We start from the raw sequence: 9,101 nt of genomic DNA, 5'->3' as shown, positions 1-9,101 counted from the left end.
AGTTTTGTGACAAAGGTTATTATGTTCACTTTGAAAAGGAGATATGTATCATCAAACATATCAAGGATAAGCGTCCTTCACTATGTGGCGTAAGGATAGGCAACGTATACGTAGCTGATTTGTCTTCAGGACCAGGAAACAAAGTTCACTGTTTCTACGCTAAAGCGTCTGCTGAAGATAGTTGGTTATGGCATAAGAAACTCTCACACCTCAACTTCAAAACCATGAACTATCTAGTCAAGAGAGATCTAGTGAGAGGTTTGCCTTCCCTGGAATTCTCAAATGATGATCTCTGTGAAGCTTGTCAGAAAGGAAAAGCGAAGAGAGCATCTCACAAAGGCAAGACCATCAATACCATTACAGATCCACTTCATTTACTGTATATGGATTTGTTTGGCCCCATAAATGTTGCATCAATTGATGGAGGAAGATATGCCTTGGTTATTGTGGATGACTTCTCAAAATTTACTTGGGTTTACTTCCTGGCTTCTAAGGATGAAACTCCATTGACAGTGATTGATCATATAAAGTTAGTTGAATTGGATAAGGGTGTGCCAGTGAAAGCTGTAAGGTCAGATAATGGCACGGAATTCAAGAATCAAACTCTAATCAACTTTTACTCTGAAAAGGGAATTAGAAGGTAGTATTCAGCACCAAGGACTCCTCAGCAGAATGGAGTCGTCGACAGAAAGAATCATACATTGATTGAAGCTGCAAGGACAATGATTGCTGAAGCAAAGCTTCCTCTGTACTTTTGGGCTGAAGCTGTGTCTACTGCCTGCTATACCCAGAATAGAACTTTGATCAACAAGGATCATATGAAAACTCCATTTCAGTTGTATGACAACAAGAAACCATATGTCAAACATCTTCATGTCTTTGGAGCCAAGTGTTATGTTCTCAAGGATGGTGAAGAGAACTTGAACAAGTTTGAACTAAAGGCATCTGTAGCAATTTTTGTTGGTTATACTAATAATGCTTATAGAGTTTTTGTAATTGATACTCTGTCAGTGAAAGTTAGTGTCAATGTTACATTTCATGACACTAAACTTCCAAGTATACAATCTGCTAATCCATCTGAGTCTCTGAAGTTTGACAACTATCCAGATTCTGATTCAGATGATGATGTGCCACCTGAGGTTGCAACAGGTGATGACAACAATGATGATAATGATCTAGGCAATGGTGGAGGAAATGGCAATAATGCTGGAGATTCCACTGATGCTAGTGGTGGATCATCAAGTCAACCTGGCAACAACTCAGGGGAAGCTGGTGGATCAACTAGTCATACACATCAGCTTACTGACAATACAGCTGAATCATCTAGGACACAACTTCCAAGGGAAAAGATTTGGAGCAGAGATCATCCCTTTGATCTTATTATTGGTGATCCTGATGTTGGTGTAAGGACTAGAAGTGCTACGACGAATGAATGTTTATTTTCTGGTTATCTATCACAATTAGAACCAAAGAAAGTAGATGAAGCACTTGCTGATCCTGATTGGTTTCTTGCCATGCAAGAAGAACTCAATCAATTTGAGAGACAAGAAGTCTGGGCCTGGTTCCAAGACCAAAAGGAAAGTCTACAATTGGAACTAGATGGGTCTTTCGTAACAAGTTAGATGGTGATGGCATTGTTGTAAGAAACAAAGCCAGACTGGTCGCAAAGGGTTATTCTCAAGAAGAAGGAATTGATTATGATGAAATCTATGCTCCAGTTGCTCGTCTTGAAGCCATCAGAATATTCCTTGCATTTGCTGCACATTCCAACTTCAAAGTTTATCAGATGGATGTGAAGAGTGCATTTCTGAATGGAAAGGTAGAAGAAGAAGTATATCTGGAACAGCCCCCGGCTTTGAAAATCCAGAATTTGCTGATTTTGTTTACTTCATATTCAAAGCTGTCTATGGGCTCAAGCAGTCACCAAGGACATGGTATGACACTCTCTCTGAGTTTTTAATTGAAAACAATTTCACTAGAGGTGTCATAGACAAAACTCTCTTTTACAAATTGCATGATAATAATATGATATTTGTTCAAATATATGTTGATGATATTATATTTGGTTCTACTAACGATAACTTGTGCAAGAGATTTGCTAAGTTAATGCAGAGCAATTATGAAATGAGTATGATGGGTGAGCTATCCTACTTTCTTGGTCTTCAAGTAAGCCAAAAGGAAGATGGCATCTTCATTTACCAGTCAAAGTATGTTAGAGATCTTCTACGAAAGTACAATCTGGAAGACTCTTCTCCGGCAAAGACACCCATGGCCACTGCCACAAAGCTTGAGCAGGATAAATCTGGTAATAAAGTTGATATCTCAAGCTATCGAGGTATGATTGGCTCTTTACTCTATCTCAATACTAGTAGACCAGATATTATATTTGCAACATGTTTGTGTGCTAGGTTCCAAGCTGATCCTAAAGAATCACATATTATTACCGTCAAAAGAATCTTTAGATATCTTAAGGGTACACCTAGTTTAGGTATTTGGTACCCTAAGAATACTAGTTTTGACTTAATTGGCTATACAGATTCTGATTATGCAGGATGCAGGATTGATAGGAAAAGTACGTCTGGAAGCTGTCAATTTCTAGGACGTCGGTTGGTTTCCTGGCATAGCAAGAAGCAGCACTCCGTGTCTACTTCTACTGCTGAAGCTGAGTATATAGCTGCTGGAAGCTACTGTGCTCAGATACTGTGGATCAGAAACCAATTGAATGATTATGGTATTTCTGTCGACAAAATTCCAATATTTTGTGACAATACAAGTGCCATAGCTATTTCCAACAATCCAGTTCAACATTCAAGAACCAAGCACATAGATATCAGGTATCATTTTATTCGAGAACATGTCATGAATGGTACAGTGGTGTTACATTTTGTGCCCACGACTGATCAAATCGCTGACATCTTCACTAAACCACTTGATGAATCCACTTTCTCTAAGTTGGTTTGTGAGCTAGGGATGTTAAATATGACATGATTCTCTTTGTATATATTTTTAATATGCTTTATATATTTTTATATAATTTTGCGAATTTTCTGTGTATTTATAGGTATTTTATTAGATTTTATATGATTGTCTGTATATTAATTGATAATTATCTGTGTAATTATGCTTTTTTATATGTTTACCTGTAATTTTCTAAATGCCTGATTACTCCCCTGTATTATTTTCTAATCATTTAGGTAATTATTTGTATTTATATTGTATTTTTCAAAATTAATTAAGCATAAATATTTGAATTTAAGTTAATTCATTTTCATGAATTAAAGATAAGTTCATAAGTATTTATATTTAATTAAAGTTGAATTGTACAAAATATTTGTGTATTATATAATATTATTCTGATATTCGATTTTTGATTTAATGTGTAAAACATTTTATCTTTTAAAATAAATCAAAAATCATAATTTTATATTATTTTATTTGTTTTTCTGTTGAAAAACTCGTCAAAACAATCTAAATAATTATCTTACCGAGCTTTTTCAAAGGTTTTTCATTTATTTAAATCGGTAAGACAATATTTCAGTTTGTCTTGCTGCTTTTTTCTTTTTGTTTAAATTTAACTCGGCAAGGCAATTTGCGAAATTGTCTTACCGAGCTCTTATATCTTGCTTCATACGCCTCATTCAACACGGCAAGACAATCCGCTCGATTGTCTTACCATGTCTTTCTGCCCCTTTTTAAACTTCTCGGCAAGATAATCACTTAGATTGTCTTACCGAGATTTAAACGGTTATAAGACAATTGTGTTCATTGTCTTGTCTTTCAACTTCATCTTCTCCATTCACTTTCACAACTGCCGATTCATACACACACTTGCGTATCGATTTTTTCAAGTTTTTCAGATAAAACTTGCTGTTTCGTGCTCGGTTTTTCAAGTTTTCTCAAAACTTGCTGGTTTGGTTTTAAGCCCAAGACATACCGAAGCTTTGCCGAATTTTCGACTCATTCCTTGCGTTTTTCGAACTGTTTTGCTGCGATTTTGGGGATAAATCGACTGTGTTGTACTAATTTCTGGGGTTTCAGTGTGCATTCGATTGATTCTATTCGTGTTTAGTCGATAATCGATTGATTTCGAGAAGTTTAGTTCGAAACCCTCTTTTGTGATATTGGGGTTTTTCTAATTATTTCGAATTAATTCGAAATCTTGGAGGGTTTGTGGATTATTGGACTATTTTAAGCCCTTGCATTGGATTAATCTTGGATTTTGCAAACGTTAAAATTAATTAAATTTTAATTCGGAATTATTTAATATTTCGAATTATTAATTAATTAATTAATTAATCGTTAAATTAATTATTACGTGAAATTTGCGAGACATTTGAGAATTATTATTTTATTTGAAAAATTCTCGCTTAATTCACCTTTTAATTAACAACATGGTTGGAAAATTCAAAATTATGGAGACGAACTACAATGGATTTCAAGACCCTGAAGCTGTTGCTGCCCGGTTCAGACCCTGGGTCAAATTTTTGAACGAGCAATGCCTTGCTAGTACTGCTATCACTGCCTCAGCTGACCTACAAATCCAACCATTGTATGACTTCTACTCCACGGCTCTGAATACTACCCTGCTGGACAATCACAGAATCACTGGAGATATAAGGGTAGGTGATGTTAATGGACGAAGGACGATCACAATCTCTGCTGACGATGTGAATCGTGTTTTGGGTTTCCCCCGTGCTAACTTTGTTAATCCTCCTGAAGAACCTGAGTTGATGCAGTTTTTCGAAACTATTCAATATCAAGGGGAAATTGACTTTGGCACAACTATTCTGAAGGAGATTCTGAAGAAGATGGGACCACTTGGAAGTCGGAATGTGGAAACAAATGATAAAGTTGAATGCTTTTATCCACGATTCCTTATGTTGCTTTTAAACGATAAGATGACGGAAGCTGACAAGAACTTCTACTTCAATGCTGAAAGACTCAATGTCAAACAGACCAGTCTCAAGTTGATCAACAAACTGGCTAAAGGAAATAAGTACAACGAGGTTCCACTCATCGTCACTCCTTTCATGTCAGAAAGCTTCAATGCTCAATGTGTTCCATATCAAGTTCAAGTAGCTCAGCCTCAACAACATCAACAACAACAGCAACAAGATCAGCAACTTCAACTTCAACTCTAACAACCACCTCAACCTCAAAATCAACAACAACAACAATCACCACATCACACCCCTGAACAATCACCTGTTCAATCACCTATCCCCCAACGACAATTTCCATCATATGAAGATGAGCCTCTACCATTTGACTTCTTCGAAGCTCAACCATCTTCATCTGCACCCACACAACCTACCACTCAACCACAATACTCTCCACCAATTTAATCAACCTCACAACCACTGCCATCAGATTCAGCTATCGATCCTGATCTTCAGGCATTCAGAGATGACTTACAGGTAGCTCGGGTACTTACTGACTTCTCATCTAACTTTAATATTGATATCTCTGATTATGGTTGTAACTTTGACTTGTTTTGCCAGCCTGCCAGCAATGAACCTGACAACACACAGGTTCATAACCCTGCTGATGATTCATTTCCACAAACTGTCTCTTCTCCAAACACTTCAACCAACACTACTTCAAAACCTGTTAAGAAGGTTGCCAGAAAGAGGAATTTGAGTAGTTTGATGGGTCAACCCGCAGCTCTGTCTTCTCAAAAGAAACAAAGAGTGGAAGCCTCGGAGACAACTGCAGCCACATCCTCGCCTTCCCAAAAGGGCTTGGATTCTGATATGGCAATACAGTCTCTGGATTCATTCTCTCAACAGAATGAAGCCATTGAAGTTGACCGTCCAGCCACGGTATCCTGTACAGAGTCTAGCACTGCTCTAGCACTCACGTTAGTGCAAAATCAACCCAATACACAGGTTACTACACTTTCTGAGAGCACAGTTATTCAAAATAAAGTTACTATGTATGAAAACTTTGCTGATCACCCTTTCTTTCATGATCAGGAAGTGCTTGGCAATGTGCAAGTAGATTTGCCGTCACTGGCTTCCGGAGGACAATTTGTTCCTCCACTACCTTTGAACCTATTTCAGGGAACATTGGTAGTATACACTGGTACAGCTGGAGCTATGAGTGAATCGAGAGATGAAAGGCAAACACCGAGCGATACACATGCACGTGAGGATAGTGAAACAGCTCTGAGTGTACGTGAGGTGAGTGCACACACTAACCCAGCTCCATTTGAGGAACAAATTGCAAGGTTACAAGCTGAACTTGCCCGGATGATTGCGGAGAATGAAAGATTGAAAGGTGCACAACTGGTCACCTTGGAAAAGAAAGTAGAGGAGGAGCCATCCAGTTCGTACAGGGATGAGCTCAAAGCTGATATCCATTGTTTGACTGTCGAAATGAGATCTAACCATGAGCTCTACATGTCTAAATTTGATGAGATCTACAGCAAACTGGATCAACTTCTCAGGAACTCTAAGTCTAATGCTCCAACCTCCGGAGAGGATCCCTCAACTAAGGGGGAGAATAGAGACAAGGGAGGAGAAGACAAAGAAAACAGCTCCAACCAGAGTAACAAAGGGAACACAAACACCAACACTTCTGATTCTGCACCTGGCAGAGAAACTGAAAAGTCAAAAGGCAAGCAACCCATGCATCAACAGGAAGACAATTATGATGCCTTTCCTAAGGAAATGGATGATGATGATGTGTTTGATGCCACTTACTGCCAAAATCATGAAGATGGTGCATTTGATGAATCTTATGTGTTCCAAACTGAAGAGGAAGCTGTGGATCAAGAACATGAGGAGCTTGTGAGAAAGTTTAAGCAGGAGAATGAAGCTAGAACGAGAAAGCTCAGGGACTTTCAAAAGCTTCTGGAGGACAAGCTCATTACTGAGGAGGAAATCAAGAAGGAAAAGCAGAAGATCTATGATGTTGCCTGTGTGCAGAAGAATCTTGATGTTAAACATAAAGTTGGTAAGAGTTGGGACATTGCTCGCAGAATTTTCAATGGACCTCAGAGGGAACCCTTCGATGACAGGAAGTTCATGTCTCTTATCTATGATCTAAGGGAGGTAAACCCTGATGAGGACTTATTTATGCATGCCCTTTCTCTTGAGTTGTGGTACATTACTGTTGCAGTCAGGAATCTGCTGGATGAATGGGAGCTCATCATATACACAAGGAGAAACGGAACATTCAGACTCTCAATTGAATTTCTAAAGTCATTCACTGTGACTGAGCTCTGGGTGCTTCGTAACAAAGTCAAGTGAAGCTCTAATTTGAATGAACTCCTTCGAGACAAGCTGATGGAACATGCTGATTTCAATAGCCCTCAGATTGTCAAGAATCCTTATTGTCTGAAGTTCTTCAGTGACGACGTCATAAATACCTTGTATCTGAATGATGAGTCCTTCCCAAAGTACTCTGTGAACCAACTGATCCTTGCATCTACTCTCCTGAGAACCAATGGATCGCTTCGAAAGAGAAGGCTGATGCTGATAAAGTTATAGCTGACTACTGTCTTCGGAATGGTATTTCTAAATACACAAGGAAGATGAAGCAAGTCACGAAGACTCAGCCTGCTGACTTTCAGGAGGACCCTGTGGATTTGGAAGTTATGCATCAACCGGCTCTAGCAAATGAAAAGAAGAAATGTGGTGAAGCCACTACTGCAGAACAACCAACCAGAAATGAACCTTCAACTCCTGTTCTTCACAGTTCTGATACTGAAGAAGGAGAAGTTGATACTTAGATTATATAGGGTATTGTAATATATGTTCTAAATGAACACCCCTTTTGTAATCTACTGTTTATGTTTGAATCTGGTGAATGTTTAATGAATACCAAAAACTTTTGCTATCTATCTTTCAATGTTTAATCCTTTGTCTTATCAGTTAGTTGAGTTATCCTCTCGATAATTTGCATGTTATGTTAACAAACAAATAGGGGGAGATTGAAAGGCATATGTTAAGCCTATTTGTATTTAAAGAGGAATCAACTCAACTCTGATAAGAAAGCAAGTAAATAGCAAGTACTGTTATCTGGAATCCGTACGAAGAACGTCAAATGATTTATTGAAGATTTTATGCCAGAAGAATTTCAGGATGCTGCTGCAAACCACTGGAAGAAGTTCATTAATATGATCAAGCCTCAGTGTATAAATTATCTTTTGTAGCACGTCCAGAAGATCAGAAGGTATAAAGTTTCAATACATTATTTATTCAGAAGATTCCATTATTGTGTCTATAAATGAAGAAGAACTCAGAAGACGAAGAATCGACGAACAAGTCACAGCTTAATTGTTTAAATGACAAGGAATATTTAATTGAGCTAGTTACAGATGAACCAGACAGTACATTTGTGTATCAGCTACGTCAAAAGAAAGTGGTCGTTCAATCAAGTCGAAGATATTAATTGTTTACAGAAGACTGAAGACTCTGAAGAAGAAGAAAATGGATAATTGATTATCTAATTATTTAATCCACTTCTCAAAATAATTAAATATGATGTGTAATTTATTTATTAAATTTATTCTATCTCGAATTAATTTAATTTATGAATTTATGCATTTAATATAATTAAGTGGATATTAATTGGTTAATTGATTAAAAGAAATAAGGGTTTGTCTTGTTGGATCAAAAGGAAAGACAATTTGGATGATTGTCTTAAGAAACAACAAGGTAAGACAATCAAACAGATTGTCTTACCGTGCCATTTCTCTCCTCCAACACACGGTAAGACAATCTCTGTAATTGTCTTACCGTGCCCCTCATTGTCTTACCGTATGGATGCCAAGACAATATCAGTGATTGTCTTACCGTGTAGCTTCCGTGACAATCCTTCTGATTGTCTTACCGTTTGGTGTGTAAGACAATCCTACAGATTGTCTTACCGTGCCCTAATTGTCTTACCGTGTCCCTGGAATTGTCTTACCACTTCAGATTGTCTTACTAAGCTATAGACAATTGTTATGATTGTCTTGCCTTTACTTTTTCAGCAAGACAAAGTGCTTAATTGTCTTAGCAACCACTAGATTGTCTTTGCCATCATTGTCTTGCCTAGTTCTTGAGATTTTCCTATAAATATGGTTCATTCTCATTCATTTGTATGTGTTCAAA

The sequence above is a fragment of the Daucus carota genome, chromosome 6 (assembly GCF_001625215.2).
Source record: "Daucus carota subsp. sativus chromosome 6, DH1 v3.0, whole genome shotgun sequence".
In the NCBI taxonomy this organism is placed as follows: Eukaryota; Viridiplantae; Streptophyta; class Magnoliopsida; order Apiales; family Apiaceae; genus Daucus; species Daucus carota.
This window is presented reverse-complemented; position numbering follows the sequence as displayed.